Source organism: Eulemur rufifrons, chromosome 15 (genome assembly GCF_041146395.1).
Source record: "Eulemur rufifrons isolate Redbay chromosome 15, OSU_ERuf_1, whole genome shotgun sequence".
NCBI classification, from domain to species: Eukaryota; Metazoa; Chordata; class Mammalia; order Primates; family Lemuridae; genus Eulemur; species Eulemur rufifrons.
In genome coordinates, this window is record NC_090997.1 from 51,973,142 (window position 1) to 51,996,320 (window position 23,179).

Below are 23,179 nucleotides of genomic sequence, written 5' to 3' on the forward strand. Positions count from 1 at the left end.
GAAAATACTTACAGAATAAATTACTTTCTGTACATGATGGATAAAGAAAGTTAGGATCATAGAGATAATTTTCCCAGACCATTCAAAATTTGCCTAAGGAATCCAAAGTCAAAACACAGAATTATAAGACTCAGGTCATCATCTAGGATACATATGGTTAACTAATATGTAATTCATAGTGGGTAATATTTGAGTAGTCATGTGCATACTCTTCTTCCTCATTAGAAGATGACTTCCTCAGGAAAAGCAACAGTTTTAGTCACCTTTATAACCCTGGCACGTAATACAGTGTTACAATCCCAGAAGCAGTGGTGTGCTGGAACCAGCCCCCCAGCTCAGGCAAGTCAGTTGTGTGCCTCTCTTCCAACTCTGCTTTCAGTGACACACACTGGTAGCTTGGAACTGGCCTTAGTGGGAATACTTACACCACGAAACTAGCAAACACTACAAGTCAGGGCTTGTTAAATATTTACCTGCAAAACATTACACAGAAGACAGTTTTAAAAAATATCATTGTCTGAGTGGAATTAGAGAGTAAAATGTATAAAGGAGAGATTACATGCCAAGATATCTTGTCTACACTGATTATGTAGACAAGAGGACAAGAAGGTGAAAGCTGTTGATCAATAACTTTCAATGAACATTATAAAAACAAACAATAAAAAATAAAATCCTTGAGACAGAACATAGTTCAATTTCCTACTCCATGAGGGAACTTTACATAAAGGATCCTAAAGCAAGGATATCAAGTCACCGCTCACTCCTCCTCCAATGCCAAAAATAAAACTTTCAGTGAGAGGGAATCCAAGGAAATGTTGTCTATTCAGATAACTCTACTTCTTCCTTCTGGGATAATAAAATATAAGGTTCATAATTCTTCCCAAGTATATTATCCCACATAATGTATTCTCATTTTGTATTTTATCGTTATGTGTTTGTTAATATATATGACTCTTTCATTAGACAAGTTCCTCTTAAACATTTTAAAACCACCATTTCATTTAAGAGAATCACCTCCATTTAAAAAAAGGCACAAATACACAAAATTATGCATACAATTTCCAGAGGAGCATAGATTTTCAAAGTACCCTCCTATAGGCCCCGATTAAATAACTCCACACTCCAATGAGAGGATCCCAGGGGCAGGCTATTGGTCTAATTTATTTCCTATTCTCAGCATGTGTCTGGCATACTGACACTTTAAAAAAGAAAACAAATAAAAAGAAAGACTTGCAGACTGAATAAGTGGATGGAATGAATAATAATTACTTTAGATACTTCTTACTGCCCCACAGATCTTCTCTTTCTCTAAACACTTCCCATTTTGTCAACTATTTATTATAAAGCATGATTTTCAAAACCTGTAACTTCCAGATCACCCTCCTCTGATAACTCAGTGTTCTTGATTTGCACTAGAGAAAGTCAAGCTATTGCCTCCCCACCACTACCCCAGATATATAGTTCAAGATTCCATTAATGTTCCAGGAAACTTTGTTATCACTCATGATCCACAGTGATCTTTTGTTTAGCTAAAACTCTATATTCTTTTCACCTGAAATACTATTAAGCCAGGCCCTTCCAATTATCTACTTCCTCAGTGGACTTTTAAATCTGACTTTATATTTTTACTATTAAATTTCATTGTCAGTTTCAACCCACTATCTAGTCTGTGAAGCTCTTTGTAAGTTACATAAAATAGAGCTAGAGCTCCCCATAGAGTGGTCCCCAAATTTATTAAATATGTCTTATATGTCATCAAATATTTCATTAAAAATGATATAAATAAAAGTACAATAATAGAAACTGGAGACTTCCTGCAGTTTGACAGACAATGAGCCTTTAACCAGTATTGTTTGGTAGGAAAAGTCTATCAGCTAAAATTTTGACAAACTACTTAGCTATCCTACAAGATATATATATTCACCCTATCCACAAGAATAGCTTAGCAATTATTTCAAATGCCTTGTTGAAATCCAAGTGATTCAGATGTGGCATGGTATCTTCTGTGAAATATTTCCCTGAGATTCGATTGCATACACTTCCTTTGTGTTCCCATAAAATTTTGTGCAAGTCCCTATTATAGTCCTTAACATAATATATCCTAATTTTCTTTTGCATGTGTCTCCCCAGTTACTGGGAAGTCCTTGAAGAATGAGTCTGTGCTTCCTTTATCTCTACTTCATCAGAACCTTGTGCATGGTAGTTACTCAATAAATATTTGTCAAACAGAGGAGTGAATAATAGAGAGATTCTTATATTTTACCTAGGACATGGAATTCTGTATAAAGTTTGCAGTTTTCTCTGGAGTTATTCTAGGAAACAAATCACTAAAAATGACTCACAACAATTTGGGAGAATAGAGGAGCCAGTTCATCTCTTTGTGCCTCACTTAAAACACTTACTATTTTAGCTTCATGCACATATGGAATGTATAACTTGGTTTTATAACAGAGGATAATTTCATCCTTTTAAAGCTAAAATTGTACATGCTATTGTGGTTATTTCTGGGGTTTTTTTTTTCCTTTTATATTGCACCTTTTGTATTTCTTTTTAAAAGGTCAGAAATAGTATCTCATTATCACTTCAGAGAAAACAGTTGCCAATGTTTCCATCCATAGACATAATACTTGGAGTATCTCTTTTAAAATTATATGAAAATAATAAAATGCAACAAAATCACAATGTTCCTAAATACTTATGCACTCTGGTATATAAAATTTACTTAAACTTTTTGTGTGTTGCCTGATACTAATAAATTTGTTAAGGTATTTGGAGTATAAAATGTCATTATCTTATGCTTGCCTTTTAAAGGCCAGATACAGATCCATTTTTTTCCAAAGCCAAATTCGTATAAGGATACAATCATTGATACAATATCCAGTGTTCCTGCATAGAAGCTGAGTAATTAGTTTCAACTACAGACAAAAAACTCAATGGGTAGAGAACAAAATGACCTTGTACATTATGTGCAATGTTATTAATTGAACTTTAAGCTAGCCCTTGAGAATTTTATGCATTCTGCAACAAAAAGGTCAACAGAATACCAACACATTTTTTATATTTATTTGTACATTTTTCAAATGTTAAAGTTGAGTGAAAATTGATTCAATTTATTTGTAATCCAGTACCAAAGAGGGAATAGTTATATTCTTACTTATCCATTTATATTTACATGGAAAATAACATTTTCAAGGAAAAGCAGAAGGAATGCTTGTAATAGCAATGGGCACACTAGATGTTGAGCATGTTTCTCATTTCTTACCATTTCTTATTATAAAATGTCTGCAAATAAATTATTTTGAATTTAAAACACTAATAAATTTTTATATCGAAAATACTATGTTTAAGGTGCTGTTGTAGGCCCCCAAAATACAACATAAATAATATAATCAACACCCTCAAAAACTCACAATCTGGGGCCAGGCACAGTGGCTCATGCCTATAATCCTAGCACTTTGGGAGGCCAAAATGGGAAGATCGCTTGAAGCCAGTAGTTTGGAGCTGGCCTGGGTGACATAGCAAGACCCCATCCTTACAAAAAATTTTAAAAATTAGTTGGGCATGGTAGTGTGGCCTGTAGTCTGAGCAACTTGGGAAGCTGAGGCAGGAGGATCATGAGTCCAGGAGTATGAGGTTGAGGTGAACTATGATTACACCGCTGCACTCCAGCCTGGGCTACTGAGTAAGACCCTGTGTTTAAAAAACTAAATAAATGAAACTGAAATAATCTGTGTAAGTAAAGAGGATTTAAAGATGAAACTTTATAAACTGAGAAAGATTTGAGTTATGCATTAGATAATTAGCAGAATTTCGTAAGTTTTAAAAGTGATACTAAGCAATAGCAAAAATGGGGGCAAGGGCTCTGGAAATATCTAAAGCTATAACTGGAAAATAAAGGACTCTCACCCTAAAAGAAAGAGGCTGAGGCATAAAATACAATTTGTTTTAGAAAGTTATCATTGGTGACAGGACAGAAGGTATAAAAACCATAATTGCCCTAACAAAAGTGAAGAGGCTCTTGGCTGGACAGTGGAAGTGGAATTACAAGGAAGAAAAAGATTTATTAAAGAATAAGATTAGGACTTAATGTTTGAATGAAAATGGAAGTCAAAGGGGATAAAGATGGCATTGGGCTTTTTATTCAGTATTATTGCGTGTAATTGGAGCCAAGTGTGAATTCATAAACATAACTCAATACTTCATAGCTAATCATTTAATTACCACTTTCTATTTTTAACCTGAGTGTTCTTAATTCTGAAAAAAAATTCTAAATTTATAAATGTCTAAGTGATCTTTTCCAGTTCATGCTACTTTTATATACATGTGTGCATATTTGTGTGTGTCTTGTTTTACTAAAAGATCTTCAAGAATTTTTTTATGAAAAAAGAAAAAATTTAAGAACATAAAAATGTACATTTCATCACATTTTCAATTATTTCATTAAGGAGATCACAAATTCTGTCCTTGAGTAGACGTCCTTTTTGTTAGGTCCAGAGCTGAGAGAGAGACACATGAAGCCTCATGTGTAGAAAAATGCTGTTTAGTTTGAGCATGTGGGTGCCCATGAGTGGAGGCCAAAAAAGGCATCCACAAGAGAAAAGCGGAGAGCCTTGGGTTTTATAGAGGATTTTTCTGGGAGGAGTAAATAAATGCTTTTCAAACAACCAGGAGGGATAACGAAAGTAAGTTCCCCTCTTGCATTCCATGCCTTTATCTCCCTAGGAACAACCTGGAGGGATAAGTGTCCTCCTTATCAGGAGGGATAAGGAAAGTAAGTTCCTCTTTTATATTTCATTCCTTTATCTCCCTAGGGGTCTGGCAAAGGCTACAGTGCCTAACAAACCCCCAGGGAAGAGAGAGGGATGAGTTTTATAGGAAGTTTGGATGGAAGTTTGGGGAGGGTGACTTCTTTAAGCCTAACATTTTTCACATTCTCTTTTTCTACATGATCAATGTCACCAGGAACTCAGATCTTTTTAACCTATGGTGAATAGAAAAAGTTTGTATATGAAGATGTATTTGACTAATAAATAGCTATTTCAGTTCATTTGATATTGTGTGTCATTTGATATTCATTTGATATTCAGTTCATTTGATATTGTATATGTGTGTGCATGTGTGTTGGGGGAATATGTGTGTAAAATTTCAAAAGGTAGTCACTGGATGTTTCAGTAAAACACAGTGACACTTTCCTGATTTGTCATGACAGTTGTAGTCACATAGAAGTTTTCTAATATCACATCTGACCATAGAAGTGGGTAACAGTGTTCTTTCAGGGATCATTGTATATTTCTTGAAAATGATGTGTGCTAATGAGACATGGATATTCAAAGGATGACATATACGATAAAGTATATATGAGAAATTTTATATATAAATAAAGCATTAAATTCACCTAAATTTTATAAGAACTGATTATTAGGTCATAGCCATTCATTAAACAGAATAAACTAATAGAATGTTTCATTTCTTACTGAGATAACTTTTGAATGCTTGCTTCCTTCCTTTTCCTTTTATTTGAGACTAGGATCTGTCATTGCTTTGGGGTATTTTGGCCAATAATATTTTTATGATCAGGTGTTTCTCTTTAAGAGGCATTATAAATTTTTTTCTCTCAAAGGTGCCCCAAATGAGCCATGAGTCCCCTTTGAACACTCATTTTACTACAACAGTCATCTTATCTTAGAGTTGTATATATGAACAGCCTTAATTTTATAACTTGACTTATACTTGCATATGACTCATTGAATTTGAAGTCCAGGCCAGTTAAATCTTAACCTATAGATGTAGTTGGATGTGATACCCATGTCAAATAACACTTAGACATTGTGCATTTCCCCCTCCTCCACACCCCTCCACTGTATACCAAATTTGAAGGGAAAACATCTTCTCATTATATCAGAGAAAATAGTTTAACCTTACATTCCTCTCATGCATCCAGCTACACTAGAATGTATGACGTGCTGCCCGAGCCAATAGGCGTTACATATGGAGATGAGAAAGCACGTTGAGGAGCTGACAAAAGGCCGGAGTGACTAGAACCGAGTGAGCCAGACCCAGAGAGTAGTGTGCAGGACTAGATTCCTTCTTGCTCCCCTCAGGCCTTGGGCTATTGGCAAATCACAGCCAGACCCAGAGAGTAGTGTGCGGGACTAGATTCCTTCTTGCTCCCCTCAGGCCTTGGGCTATTGGCAAATCACAGCCAGACCCAGAGAGTAGTGTGCAGGACTAGATTCCTTCTTGCTCCCCTCAGGTCTTGGGCTATTGGCAAATCACAGCCAGGAAGTGACACAGAGGCCACAGACTTCCATCCCTACAGCATGAGCTAAGGCAGGGAACAAACAACGGACAAATATTAACACTTGAATGAAGAGTAGGAGAGGAGGCCAGTGAATATTTTAAGAAATATTATCAAGCAATAGCATTAAGATGATTTAAGTTCAGTCAGAGCAAATATATATGTATGTATTTTTAGATACTTTCCTTCTCTCCCTCTTTGCCCTCAATTTCCACCTCCCAGGTGGAAACAGAATTTACATGCTGCCTTCTTTTTATGCAAGGAGTACACACTACAATATCCCCCCATTACCCCAACTACTGTCCTTATCCAAATTAAATTAAATCTGTGAGGGGTGTATTAATTTCCTAGGGCTGCTGTAATAAATAACTGGCTGACTTAAAACAACAGAAATTTATTCTCTCACAATTCTGGAGTTTCGAAGTCCAAAATGAAGGTGTCAGCAAGCTCCTTCCAAAGGCTCCAGGAGGGATCTTTTCCGGAGGCTTCTAGCTTCTTGTGGTTGCCAGCAATCCTTGACATTTCTTGGGGGCAGAATAATTCCAATCTTTGTCTCTGTCTTCAAATGGCCTTCTTTCTGTGTGTCTCTGTGTCTCCAAATCTCTCCTTATAACACCAGTCATTGGATTGAGGGCCTATCCTAATCCAGTGTGACTTCATCTTTTTTCCCTCCAGATTTATTGAGGTACACTTGATGAATAAAAATTATGTCTATTTAAGATGTACAATGTAGTTTTTATATACATATACGTTATGAAATAATGCTACAATCAAGCTAATTGACATATCCATCTTAATTACATCTGCAAAGATCCTATTTTCAAATAATTTTCCATTTACAGGTTTAAAACTTCAACGTGTCTTTAGGGGGACCATAATGTAATGCATGACAGGGGGCTAATCTCAGCTAGGTATTTAGAAGAACAACCAGGTTATCCAATTAAATCAATTTATGTAAAAGTCAGAGTAACACTAGAGTTACTTTACATTTCTAAAGAAGGACTTTGTAACATAAAGGTATCAAATAATGAATACATGGTAGGGATCAGAGCATTCTGGTACCTGCTTTCTGTTCTGAGCTTCCAACTCCCTAACTTTAGTAAACCCAAGGCTGAGTATATCTGTCTATACACTCACCAGAGTGGATCAGCCTGAAAATGAAAAGGATATTTATGCAGAAAGTTTAGATTGTGTATTCTATTTCCTTTTCCCTTAGTCATGTTTTCACTTTTATGGTAAATATTTAAATATTTTTGGACCAAATTATATGAATCATGGTTTCATAGTTTATTTTAATAGTTTCATGTTAACATGGATTTAGAGCTGCATATTTCCCATATATGGCCCATATATGAAGGACACATGAAAAAATATGAAGAACATTGATGCAAAAATTGTGGCAACAGAAAGCTACACATATGTAAATGATTTTGGTAGGCACAGATTTTATTTTTTCCAAAGTATTTCCTAAATTTGAATTAGAAGAACAGATAAGACAAAGTAAAAGAGCCTTTGCAAGGTTTATATCAGGTAATGTGAGTTCAGGTTTATATCAGGTAATCTGGGTTCTTCTGTGCTTGCTTAGGAGAGTCAATATCCATTCACCCCTGGAAGAGTTAAGGCCAGAAGAATGTGGTACTTTTATTTAGGCTATTACAATCCTGAAATTCAAGTTTTAAAATGATTCAAGATGAGATAAATCATTTTTAAACAAAATGCTTTTCTTTGCATGCAATAAATCAGATTACCACTTTATTCTGAACAATATCATGTATTTCATGTTTATAATAATTCAATTTATTTTGTAAATCACATTCTATCAACAAACAGCTCAAACTATTATATTTAATGCAGAAATTGCAGATAAAATTGGAATGGACCCTTTTTCTTTCTTAGAACATTCATTATTTTTTTGAGGAAAATTTTATTAGAAATTCCAGTTTTTAGAAATATTTTATAAATGTAAATATAACTTTAGTAAAAAAGAAATACATTATTTTAAGTTAAGTTGTCATGGTATAAAATATCTACTTAACATTGTTTCAGAATTAGCATTTCTTCTTTGTTGATTACAAAAAATATACCATACTAAATTTTATTATTTGGATTATTGGTTTTCCAAGCGACTTTGGTCTAAATTAAAAAGCTATAACTTAAGTTTTATAATTAAAATTTATAGTGAAACATTTATTTTTCGTGTGATTAATTTATACTCAAGAAAACTTTTGATAGTTATTTAAATAATGACGTGAGTTTCTATAATTCCTTTTATTCAACTGTTTTGAACACTCTAAAATCATCTGTTGTTTTTCTCAGCATGGTCCCCAAACATCTGCAACAAATTCCTCTGAAAGGTAGGGGACTTTTTAGATATGAAAATTCTGGATATCACTCCATACATATTTATCAGCATCTCTGAAAATATACCCCATGAATTTATGTTTTAAGTAAGCTATCCAGATGATTCTTATGCCCATTAAAGTTTGAGAACCCAGTTATTAAAGGGAAAAAAACCAGTGGATCCTAACCTTTTGGACACTGGTGATCTCAAGGCTCTGTAGTACACCGGAAGAACCTGTTCAGTGACTGTCAGCTTCTTCTAGAGGAAGTTGTCCACTGGTCAAGAGAAAAAGGAAAGCTTGAACTGCCTTCCACTATCCACAGAGATCTGGGAACCTGATCATAGATAACAGGCAGCATGCGTGGAGCTACTTCAATGTCAGTGCGCCCAATAGAAATAGTCACAGACTTCTCTTTCCTGCCACTCTCCATCTCTTTTCCTCTCTCCCTTCTTTCCATCTTCTCAATGCCTTCTCCAATTTTGTCAGAAGAATGGGGAGAAAGTGGTGTTGTTAGGAGTGCAGTAAATTATCGAAAACCTTGCCTTATCCCATTTACAAGGCTCAACCTCACTGAACACTCTTAAAAGCAGGTGCCTGTTGCACCCAAGAAATATTGATTTATGGAAATGCCCCCGATAATATTAGAGACAGAAATGATTTCAGGAGTTTTGCAAAGCTTTGCCCTGAAGGAATATGTGAATGTTTTAGTTTGCATATCAAAAGCTGCCTCGTCTCCCCGGAGGGCGTCTCAGTGGCCATAGCAGCTGCTTGCCAAGGTGTGGCTGCAGTCTCAAGTCTGTGGTTTTCCCCTGCTTTGAATGACAAGGCAGGTTTGCCTGGAGCCACGGGAGGGGAGCTGATCAAAGAGAGTGCCCACCCTGAGACAGACACCTGTGGCTAAGAGCAATTAGCCCAAGGGACAGCTCCTGCTTCACTTCTGACTTCCTGTCTCAATCCACAATAACTAGATAAAGAAATAGGGAGCCACTATGTCTCTGTTTAACTTTTCTGCTAAAATGATAGTTTTATCTTAGAATTTAGAAGTTTGTCCTAGAAAGATTTTGTAACCATTTGTTCACGTAGATAGACTTAATTAAGGGATCTATAGAAGCCTTTTGGGAGCCTTTGAACCTAAAATGAACTACCTGTTATTATGTAAATCTGTTACCCCTGGCAACCGATCACTGTACCCATAAATAATGATGTGAAACTTCATTGGGGCCCCACAAATTACGAGGATTTTGTGGGGTCTCCCAAGCCCCCTGCTTTTTTTTATAAACCTATTCTTTATAAACTGTACCTTCGTCTCTGTGTATTCTTTTATTTCTATATTCTGTGATTTTCTATTTTCTATTATTTCCTCATCCTTTGCTATGACCCCTGCCTGAGGGACTGGATTCTTTGCTGGGAGCATAGCTAACTCCCCACAGGTGCCTACAAAAAGAAGTATCTGATTTTTTGTTGTTATTTCCATAGACAAAAAAATAATAATAATAAAGAAGTAAGAAGTGTCACCAACTGTCTGTTCCTGGCTTTTTTTCCCACCCCAGGAGGTTCCAGAAAGTATCTCCCTCTAATGATGATGATGGATACAAGTGTCACAATCTTTGTCTGACTTTACCTCCTGTCTCCTGTCTTCAGATCCTTCTTCCAGAGAGGGTCTTAACATGTAGGGTCAGAAATCACAACAGCAACTTGTTCATCTGAACAAGCAAGAAGTGCCCTGCAATTGTGGGGAGCAGCACCTGGAGCTCAGCTCAACCCTCACCCTGTCCATCGGAGGCTCTGGGGCTACTGACTGGTCTGCCTCCCACAGGCCTGCTACATCAAGAGTCAGGGTTTCTTATTCATTGGATTAATTTTACAAGATCCCCTTAGAGCTAGAGAAAAAAAGAAATGGAATGCTTAACTTTTATTGATGTAATCGAAAAACACAAAATATCAAACCATTTTTAGATCATTATCTCAGTGAAATTTAAAAATAAAAATATTTGGCCTGAGTGTGGTGGCACATGCTTGTAATCCCAGCACTTTGGGAGGCCAAAGTGGGAGGATTGCTTGAGGCCAGGGGTTTGAGGTTGCAGTGAGCTACGATCAGGCCACTGTACTCCAGCCTTGGTGAGAAAGCAACACCCTCCATCTCTAAAAGAATAAAACAAAATAAAATATTATGGTCTAAAATAGAATTTGGTAAACTATAGCACATTATTTACATCTACCTTCAGTCTACAAGTGCGGCAGGTCTGACAGAAACTGTATAATACATGGGTACCTATAGAACATCCTTATTTTTGCCTCTTGGTTTGCAGTGCCTAAAATATTCACACCTGGGCACATGTTTGCAAACCTGTGGTCTAAACCAAAACATTCAAGGTCGATTTTTTTGGAGCATCTGAAGGCAACCGTATTCCAAAAAAATATTCTCTATACACATGTTAAAACACATGTATTTTCTTTTTTTTTTTACTAACCAGTAACTTTTTTTTACTAACAGTTTCTAACTTGTATTCCAAGCATAAGTATATTTTAAGTGCACAAGACATTGATATTTGCCAGTGGTTCTAAGTGCCACTAATTATCTGTCTCCTCTAGAAATTCTGCATCGTTCAGGGCTAGCTTTTTTCACAACCCCCAATTCTGTTCTCACCAGTTCACAAGGATCTGTATCCTATTCACTTTAACTATAAGGGTCAAGACAGATCATCTAAGCCAGCTAAGAGGGAAAGGAGGAAGAAGAAAGCCCAACCTGTAAAAGATTCCAGATAGTGAAAATAAACAAGGAACTATAGAAGCAAGCACCAATCATATATTTCTTCCATAGCCACTGTTTTTTTGGTTAAGGTACTGCAGTGATACGGGCCAACTGAAAGGACCTTTAAGCCACGTAGCCCAGAATTTGCCCCACAGTAAAATACTCAGGAAACATTCATTATTTCCCTCTGTTCTCCCCTCTCCTTCTTGCCTGGCTTTGTGCTTTTAGATCCAGGATTCTTGTTTCCCTTTCTACTTAATAGAAAGAGCAAACCAATAATTTTGTACTGTGAAGGAAGAAAAATTTTATTTTTCATATACACGATGCAAAAGGAATCCTTTAGGGCCAAATCACCCCAGGTTGATCACATGAGGCAGACATGTGGCACCAAGAATGGGGCTCTGAATCAATCTGTCTGGGTTCCAGGCCAGCTGCACCCCTTACAAGGTGGATGACCTTGTTTAACCTCTTTGCGCTTCATATTCTGCATCTCTAAAACTGGAATAATAATACCTCATAAGCTTGTTGATAGGATTGCATGAGAATATGTATGTATAAAACCCTTAACTCTGTGCCTGTATGTAGTGAGCACTCTTTTATTACTAGGTATTATTTTTATTAGTGCTAATGAGGTTTCTACTGTCAGCATGACCAAGGGACCCTCCAAGGACTGGGCCCCTGCTCACCTTCCCTCCCCCCTCCATGCTCCTTATTATACTCCCTATCACTCGGTTCCACTAAAGCCAGATTACTTTTTAGCCCCAAACTGTATTATTCCTTTCCTGCTTATCTATGTTCATGCTGCACCGCTGAGTCATTACTCAACATTAGATTTGCACAGCCTATTTTCTATTAAGTTTCCACCAAATAAAATGGAATGCCGCTACATTTGCGCCGCCAGCCAGATGTTTTGTACACCGGTCCTCAGTTCTCTTTTTCCCCTACCTCCTTGAGATTGAGAACCTTTCAAGGGCAGGGTGAGTGTGTTAGAAACCCTTGTAGCCATAGCACCTAGCAGCTCTCTAGCATATAGAAGGCATCTAAAAACAATATATGGTGAATTAAAGAAGGCTTAAAGACCCTGTCTAATAACTCTGAAGTCATAAAATTCTATTTAAAGTACAGCCACAGAAGTTGGCAATATGACCTCTTCTGGCAGCAAATCTCATTTATTACTATAAATGGCATAAAGTAATTGTTGTTATTTGTTCAAAATTCAATGTCCTATAATTACATCTGGTGAATTAAGAAACTTGCTCCTATTAATGGAATTCAATTTTGACTACATCTGAGATATTTCTAACAACATCATTCAGAGTCCTCTACAGTTTCTTCTTTGTAAGAGGAGTAGTGCTCCATGTAGCTATTTCCCTGTTTCTTTTATTTATAGATCATACCGTGTTTATCTTAATCATTTGCACTATCTTTAATCAACTGGTTCAAAAGTAACTGAAAACAATTATATAAAAGGAATGTGCCCCCATATTTTTCTTCTTCAGTGAATTTTACCTAAATCTATGGAAACATCCTGCATAAATTTCTAATTTTTATTATTTAAATTGACTCTTCTCTACAGAAAAAATATAATAACTTGCCCTATAATTATGGCTCAAAAGTGCATTTGTGTTTGTGAAATGATGGAATTACTGAATTGGATTTTATACTTTATTCAAATATGTCCCAAATCCAAATACTTCTTTCCACCAAATTTAACCACTACCATTGTCTCTCAACTGAACTACCACAATAGCTTTTGAACTGGCTACTGCTTTCAGGTTTGCCCCTCTATAATCAACAAAACACTTGAAGCAATCCTTTAAAATTTTAATTAGCTCATTCTAGCCCCCACAGTCAACCCCCCCATGTCCATTGTACTATAAGTAAACTCTAAACTCCTTACAATGGCCTTGAAGCCCAACATGACCTGCCTATCTAGCTTCCACCAGCCCCCCCCCCCATGGTGTCCTGGGTCGCTACAACTACAGGTATACTGGGATTTTTTCCTTCTCCTTGAGCATGCATTGCTTGTTCCTGTCCTGGTGCTTTGCACCTAGTGCCTCCTCTGTAATGCAAGGTCTTGAACACAAGGCCGAATCTCTATCTTCAGCTCAAACATGACCTTGCTCATGAAGTCTGCTTTCCTTTGCTGACTCCCTTCAGTGGGCCTATCCAGTCCCATTGTTGTGAGCTACCATGAGGCTGCTGACATTCTCACAGTCAGATCTTTCTCAGCTCTGCCTCTGCCTAGTGGCCCTGTTAATTCAGTCTGCCCAGGATCTTGCCGATCAGATTCCTCAGAGTCTCTGCTACTTCCTTCGTTCAATGCACTGTTAAAGCTGAGAACCTCACAAACCTCCATGACTGAGCCATTTTGCTCACAGAAGGCCCATTTTCCCCCTCAACTCATTATCCATGCCACATAAAAGCCAAGGGGAAATTGGGATTGCAAACTGCATCTGTCAAGCCATGGGACCCTCTTAACTACTAGGATCACTGCATGTTGGCATGGGATTTCTCAGCACTGTAATCTCTTCCCAAAATTACAGGTCATAACCCTGAGCATCCCCTCAATATGGAATTTTTAAAGCTGGGAGGAGAAAACAAGAGCTGTGGCAGCCACTTGCCTCTTCCACTGTGATCTTTCTATCCACCTCTTCTGATGTTTCTCAAAAGAATAGATGAAGAGGGCCTTTTTTCCTCTTTCTACATGATTTTAAACTCTTTTAAATAAAATTGCATGCAAACCCAACCATTTGTGTTAGTTGACAAACATCAAGATGAAAAGTAATAACATTTAGTGAATCATAGATGTTTCATCTTGAAATTATTAAATTTCTGGGTCTTGGCAAAACATCCAAATAATAGACTAATTCACTAAGCCTGTTCTTGATGTGGTAAGAAGGAACTGAAGGGCTTTCTAAAACTGACTCTCTTTAAACCATACATCAAAATAATGTTTTAAATAACAGAAACTGAGTGTCCCTTTCCTACCTCTACTCCATGGGAGGCCGATGCCCTGACTGCCATAGGGGGAAAGACATACACGAAAGCAAAGACAAAGATGTATTGTCATTATTTGACTGACCTAGACACAAATGCAGCAAATGGAAGAGAATGATTTTCTCCTTACATGTAACAGAAAAAGGAAAATAGAGATAAATAACTATATTCAGATAAAACATTATCAACAAAAATAAGCACAATACAAGAGTAACTCCATTACTTATTTATTCAGCATGGTGACCCATTAAATCCTAGCCACGATTTGGGAAAAACACACACACACACACACACACACACACACACACGCTCATACACACTCTTCCAAAACACACACATACAAAGCTGAGTTACCAAATAGATAACAGAACTCAGGGTGCTTGCTGGCCCTCATTATTTGCTCTCATTCTAGAAAGAATTCTAAATGTTTGATTTTCTGCTTCCCAGCCAAGGTCATTTGAAAGCATGAAATCAGATGTTGGATGGTAAAATAAAACAGATACAATGAGAGCACGAATGGCATTTGATGCTGAGACAGAAAACAGTAAAAAAAAAAAAAAAATCACAGATGCTCTGGAACCAGTGTATATAGGTATAAATACCTCTTCTCTATTTTTATTAAGTTATTGAGTGTTTTGATTCTATGTGAAGAATTATAACCAATACATTTCACGCTTTATATCCAATATTGTGTTTGTGGTTTGACTCATTTAACAATCCTAAGCACAGATATACATGGTTTCAACAAAGAAACTTAATCTACCCTATAAAACATTTCGTTATGTTTTTTCTAGTTGGGAGCTATAATAGTTTTGAAATTAGATATCTAGGCAGAATAGTCTTATAAACGATGTCCAGGAAACCATGTGCAAGTGAAGACTGCGATAAGAAAAAATAGGCACTTTGAAGTTAGGTTTGGATTTGACCCCCAGCTGTAATACCCTCTGGCTTCTTAATAGGCACAAGTTGTACGAATTATCATAACCCAGTAAAATGAGGAAAATAAAACCTACCTTACCATAAGGCTTTGATGATTAAATGACAATCACACATCCTTACAAAAGTACTAAACAGATGTTATAAAATATAGACGAAGTAATTTCTCTACAATGTCTTACACATTTGAGAAAAGAATGATTTGGTGAGATTTGACTTTCAAGACAAGATCTATTTCTTATTACTTTTAATTGTGTTTGAATACAGTATCAAAGTAGAAGTAAGGGAGAAAGCGCTAAATTAGGTGGAAAGTTAAATTATTTTCCTATTAAGCACCATCCTAGACTATGTGCAAATTCACAGAGAAATCAGACTGAATTTTGTTTTAAACTCTACTGATGCCAGGAAAAAAAATATTCAGGTGTTTGGGGGACATAAAGTTGGAACAAAAGATGTGCGTGCGTGTGTGTGTGTGTGTGTGTGTGTGTGCAGTGAGTGCAGGATACCTAACACCCACTTTTGTTAACGTTTAAGTATAGAGGCTAATTGGGTCTGTTCTACAGCAAAAATGCATCTTTGACAGGGAATAAATTCATACAACAAAGTTGTGGGGGCATTATCTTAAGGAAGAAATTATTAATACATCTGCCTTTTACTTTAAATTCCATAGTTTAAAGATACTTGTTCTTTATTGGGGTGATGTAAACCAGTGGGTCAGTTTCCCACTTTGTGTTAAATCTAACCCTCATTCATTATAGAATAAATGATTGAATTAAATTTGACAGTACTTCCCTCAAATTATGTATGTTGTCTGGCACATATCAACATGAAAATGAAAGATGTTTAGACAAACCATCTAATTATTTGATCTTTGCTAAGCATCCAGATAATTGTAAACATCCAGATGATTTAGTAACTATTTTTTGAGACAACATCTGGCTCTGTCACCCAGGCTAGAATACTGTGGCGTTGGCCTAGCTCACAGCAACCTCAAACTCCTGGTCTCAAGCGATCCTCCTGCCTCAGCCTCCCTAGTAGTTGGGACTACAGGAGTGTGCCACCATGCCTGGCTAATTTTTTCTATTTTTAGTGGAGACTGGGGTCTCTCTCTTGCTCGGGCTGGTCTCGAGCTCCTGACTTCAAGGGATCCTCTCTCCTCAGCCTCCCAGAGTGCTAGGATTATAGGCATGAGCCATCACGCCAGGCCTAGGAACTTCATTTTAATGTTTGTTTTTGTTTTCTGTGATACAGACACAATTTATTCTGTACGTGGAAAGCATAAAAAATAGAGACCATGAAATATATTTAGTTATCAAAATGTCTTATACTCACTTTCTTAGAGTTTCAATTATAGCATTCATTCTTTTTAATAATATTTTCCTTATTGTATATTGAAATAACTTAAGTGATTTAATAGCACTTTCCTAAAAATGGAAAGAAATTCCAGATTTATATAAGCAAAGAACACAATAGTGCATACAGAAAGATGTATGTTTGTGTGATACATGATTTCTTTTAGTTTTCTTTGGTAATTTAGCTACATATATAGTACACTCAGCATATTTAACTAACATGTAATTGTTTATTTCTCCCATCAGGTTTAGAATGTAATAACTTAAGGATTTGATAATACAGTGAAGTGGTTTAACAACTGTCTATGTGCTTCCCATGATATGTTCTCTATACTGTAAGTATATATTTACTTTCTCAGTCTACCTTGATTGTGGGATAAATGGGTTCAATTAGAACTAACAGATAACTTAAGTTGTTTCAGAAAATTATTAGCTAAAACTCATCCTAGGTATAGAATAGTTTTAGGTTATCATATATACGAAATCTTCTGTAAACTTAACGTTATATCAAAGTTAAAGCATGAAATAATTGTTTATCATGATAGAATAATACACCTAACATTGTTTGATTATATTTTTATAAATCACATACTTAATATTCTTAAGATTTCTATGCTCTTTTTTAGTTTTCTAGAAAAATAAGTAAATATTAAAAGTTCTTGAAATGTCTTTTTAAAATATAATTTGTAATATAATCTTAAGTTCAAGTCAATTTCTTTCTATATTAATTGTCTTTTGAAAATGAGTTCAAATTTTGGCTAGATAACACCTATACCACTAAATCATTCATATATATGTATAAATGTATAATTAAATTAACTTTAATAAGGTAAATAAAAAGGACAAGAAAAGTGGTCTTTGCACAGATGTGAACCTCTTACTTTCTATTTCACATTACTGAAAAGTAAGGAAGGAGGAAAACCTGATATACTGTTCACAGTAAGTACTAATTCATGTCAATGGGAAAGAGAGAAGACAGCTCGATCCCTTTTCCTCAGAAAAAAGTAAGCCATGAACTGGAGCCCCTCAGTAATCAGAAGTGTCGCTACAATTTATGGCATATTTAAGGCATCAGGAGAGATTCTGTTCCTTAACAACACCTAATACTGCCAGACCCAGAATCTCATCTCAAGCCTTATTCTCCGTTCTCCCAGTCCTTTTCTTTCTGAATTCGTGTCTTAGGATATAAAGTTGTCACCAGTGGCTTGGAACTTGGTGAGCTCTGATCCTTCTCCACAGAAGACAGTACAAGAAGGTGTGCCTGATTATATTTTGAGGGTTGGAGGTGACGGTGAATAGGTTATTGACATCCCATTTCAGAATACTGAGTGCATTTTCACACAAAATATAATTTAATATATAGTATAAGTTCCTAAAGCAGTTCCATCTAATAAAAATTTAATGTGAAAATTGTTTTTGTGCACACCTTTTTTAAAAAAGTAAAGAAAAGCAGGTGAAATGGGGTTTAATATTATATTTCATTTAACCCTATATATTTCAAATATAGTTATTTCAACATGTGATTAATGTAAAAAATATTGAGACACTTTACATCCCTTTTTTCATACTAAGTCTTTGAAATCCAGTGTGTAGTTAGAGCTCATCTCAGTTCAGATGCTAAATTTTTATTGGATATACTTGATCTATATTTAGCTTTCATAAAATTTACAGTTGAAAAAGTAGATTCACAAACCCAACTTATCCTACACATATTTAAAAACTTTTCAATATTTAAGTCAAGTATCAATTTTTCCATTTAATTTAATTAAAATTAATAGTCATTTTCTGAGTCACACTAGCCACATTTCAAGTGCTTGACAGTCACATGCAAACAGTGGCTACCACGTTAGACAACTCTGATAAAATGCTACAGTTTTGCTACCTAATGAGTTTTGAAGGCTGACTCCAGACCACATGAAAGGAGCATGTAACTTTAACATTTCAATGAAAAAAAAGTCAAATCCTGAATCTTTTACTTCAAATGAAGTTTTATAGAGCCACATATTTATGAGAAATTATGAGTAAGAAAATATACAAGATCTAAACTTCCAAGCTATAATACATATTGGAATTTGGGGGGCTTTTTATTTGCTTCCTAGTATGTGCTCCGTTGTAACTAATTAGCTGATCACAGCCTTCCCCATTACAATGAGCGAATCAAAAGCAAAAATTAAAACAAAATTTTAAAAAATTGTTGTGTGAAGGACACTCTTAAAGGAATGAAAACATAGAATTCGGACTTGTAAATCACATATCTGATAAAGGATTGGTATGCCCAATATATAAAGCACTCTTAAAACTTCTTTTTTTTTTTTTTATTTCATCTTATTGTTATGGGGGATACAGAATTGCAGGTTACATACGTTGCCCATGTACTGCCTTTCCCCCCACATCAGAGCTCCAGGTGTGTCTGTTCCCCAGGTAGTGCGCCTTGCACCCATCATGTAGGTGTATGTCCCTCCCTTCCCCACCCCCCCTTCCCGAGTCAGCACCTTCAAGCGTTACCATTCCCCAAACGGTGCGCAATGCACTCATTGTGTAGGCATACCCCCATCCCCTCCCCCACCCCCCACCTCAGTCTGATATCCGATTGGTATCCTTCCCAGATGTGTATTTAGGTGATGTTCAGGGAAACCAATTTTCTGGTGAGTACATGTGATGCTTGTTTTTCCATTCTTGGGATACTTCACTTAATATAATGGGTTCCAACTCTCTCCAGGAGAATCATAGAGATGTCGTATCTTCATTATTCCTTATGGCTGAGTAATATTCCATGGTATACATATACCACAGCTTACTAATCCAATCATGTATTGATGGGCATTTGGGTTGTTTCCACATCTTTGTTATTGTGAATTGTGCTGCTATAAACATTCGGGTACATGTGTCTTTGTTACAGAATGACCTTTTTTCCTTTGGGTATATGCCCAGTAATGGGATTGCTGGGTCAAATGGCAGGTCTACTTGAATCTGTTTAAGATACCTCCATAATGCTTTCCACAGGGGTTGCACTAGTTTGCAGTCCCACCAGCAGTGTATTAGTGTTCCTGTCTCTCCACACCCATGCCAACATGTGTTGTTTTGGGTTTTTTTGATAAAGGCCATTCTCATTGGGGTTAAGTGATATCTCATTGTGGTTTTGATTTGCATTTCTCTGATGATTAGGGATGTTGAGCATTTTTTCATATGTTTGTTAGCCATTCTTATATCTTCTTTCGAGAAGTTTCTATTCATGTCATTTGCCCACTTTTTGATAGGGTTGCTTGATTTTTTTCTTGCTGATTTTCCTGAGTCCTAAATAGATTCTTGTTATCAGTCCTTTATCTGATGTGTAGTATGCAAAAATTTTTTCCCATTCTGTAGGTGGTCTGTTTATTCTCATGACTCTTTGGCTGTGCAGAAGCTTTTTAATTTAATCATGTCCCATTCATTTATTTTTGTTGCTGCTGTGATTGCCTTGGGGGTCTTCTTCATAAATTCTTTGCCTAGGCCAATGTCTGTAAGAGTCTTTCCTACATTTTCTTCTAGAATTCTGATTGTATCACGCCTAAGGTTTAAATCTATTATCCACCGTGATTTGATTTTTGTGAGAGGTGAAAGCTATGGGTCCTGTTTCAGTCTTCTACACGTGGCTAACCAATTCTCCCAGCACCATTTATTGAATAGGGATTCTTGTCCCCAGAGTATATTCTTTCCCGCTTTGTCAAAAATTAGGTGACTATATGAGGATGGTTCTATATTTGGATTTTCTGTTGTGTTCCACTGGTCTGTGTCCCTGAACTTGTGCCAATACCAGGCTGTTTTAAGAACCACGGCCTTGTAGTATAGTTTGAGGTCTGGCAAATTAATACCTCCCATTTTGTTTTTGTTGCTTAAAATTGCTTTTGCTATACGGGGTCTTCTTTGATTCCATACAAAGTGTATAATTATTTTCTCTACGTCTGTAAAGAATGATGTTGGTAATTTAATAGGGATTGCATTGAATCTGTAGATCACTTTGAGTAGTATGGACATTTTAACAATGTTGATTCTTCCGATCCACGAGCATGGTATATTTTTCCATCTATTTGCAAGTTCTGCTATTTCTTTTCTCAGTGTTTCATAGTTTTCCTTATAGAAGTCCTTTACCTCTTTAGTTAGGTATATACCTAGATATTTTATTTTCTTTGTTGCTATTTTGAAGGGTATTGAGTCTTTAATTTGGTTTTCCAATTGACTGTTATTGGCATATATAAATGCCTCTGATTTGTGTATATTAATTTTGTAGCCTGAGACTTTGTTATATTCGTTAAACAATTCCAGGAGTCTCATGGTTGAATCCTGGGGGTTTTCCAGATATAACATCATATCATCAGCAAAAAGAAAGCACTCTTAAAACTTAATAAAAAAGTAGGCTTAATTTTCTTGGTAAAATATCTGGATTTTACTAAAGAAGATATATGGATGACTAATAAGTACATGAGAAGATGTTCAACATTATTAGTCATTAGGGAAATACAAATTAAAACCACAATAAGATCCTAGTACTCACATTTTTGTAGCGATGCTGGTATAAGCAAATCTTGAGTGCTGCACTGCTAGTCATATAAAAGCATAGTGCATACTATTCAATTATGTACAATAGGTAATACTTAATGATAAATGAGAGTCTTACTGATTTTACTATACTATATTTTTTATCATTATTTATACTCCTACTACTTATTTTTTTTAAAAAGTTAACTGTTAAACAATTAGGCAGGTCCTTCAGAAGATATTATAGAAGGAGGCATTGTTGCATTGGTTTCATAGGAGATGACAGATCCATGCCTGTTATTGCCTCTGAAGACCTTCCAGTGGAACAAAAACTGGAGGTGGAGACAGTGGTATTGATGATTCTAATCCTGTGTAGGCCTAATGTTGTGTTTGTATCTTTGTTTTTAACAAAAAAGTTTAAAACAAAAAGAAAAAATTTTTAAAACAGAAAAAATTTTATAGAATAAGAATATAAAGAAAAATTATTTTTGTACAGCCGTACAATGTTTGTACTCTAAGCCTTTACAAGACTCAAAAAGTTAGAAAATTAAGAAATGTATAAAGTAAAAAAATCACAGTAAGCTGAGGTTAAATTATTATTGAGGAAAGAAAAAAATGTTTATAAGTATAGTGTAATCTAAGTGTACAGTGTTTATAAAGTCTATGGTAGTGTGATGTCCTAGGCCTTCACATTGACTCACTAGTCTCTCACTAATTACCCAGAGCATTTCTAGTCCTGCAAGCTCCATTTATAGTAAGTACCCTATCAAGTTGTACCATTTTTTATCTTTTATACTATGTTTTTACTGTACCTTTTCTATGTTTAGATACATCAATACTTACTATTGTGTTACAATGTCCTACAACGCTCAGTACAGTAACATACTGTACAAGTTTGTAGCCCAGAAGCAATAGGCTATACCATATAACCTAGGTATTTAATTAGGCTATACCATCTAGCTTTGTGTGAGTACCCTCTATGATGTTCACACAAGGAGGAAATCACCAAACGACACATTCTTCAGAACGTATCCCTGTTGTTAAGCGACACGTGACTATACATAAAGTGAAAGTGATCTTTTTTTTATGAAATATCATCATTTGTCTCACAAAAGCATTCATCATGTGTTTTCTTAGATAGCAATCTTCCTTGGTACCATTTTTATTAGATTTATACATAATATTTCAGAAGAATTAGATTCATTTTATAAAGTAAAGCATGCCTACCCTTGGATATGTGATCCTTTCCTTTAACATTTGCATCACTATGCCCACCTGCTGCAATTTCTCTAAGTAAGAGTGATCTCATAATCCACACAGTTTTAATATGGAGGAAATTTATAGCATATTCTCACTTATCAATAAATCAAGCTTTCTCCCTATTGCTTTCCAATCACAATGTCGACTTCCAGGGGAGCTTATTTTATTAGGTAGTTTGAAAATATTTTATTATGCTATTTGAAAAGCTTCTTGAATTTGAGAGGATTATAAACAATAAAAGAAGATATACCAATAGAAAAACACATTCTATACCTTCAAATAATGTATAGTAGGTACAGGAGGCAAATGCAAAATCAGTCTCATGCTTCCTGTATTTAAATCTCATTTGATATGTGTTACAATACATAAATATGCTTTAAAAAGAATATCCCCAAATCTACTTCTCTATCATATTTGAATGTTTAGTGCTCTGACCTTTTTCTAATTTAAACCCCTTCTGCCATATTAAAGTCTATTTCACTTGGTTTGTTTGTTATGTTTTTGTTTAAGAGACTATTCAGAAGAGTTCCTTTTCATAAGACCTGTCTCTTTTGTACTAAGCCTTCCTACTGTGCTACCTGGTGGATAATAGGCACTTAATATTTGTGGTGTTGAATTTCTAAACAAAATATCATTTAGCACATTTTTCAGTTAAGGAAACTAGGCTAACGAGGGAATTTCAAGATTAATTAGGTAGCCTGGGAGGGACAAGTGTGAGGGGCTC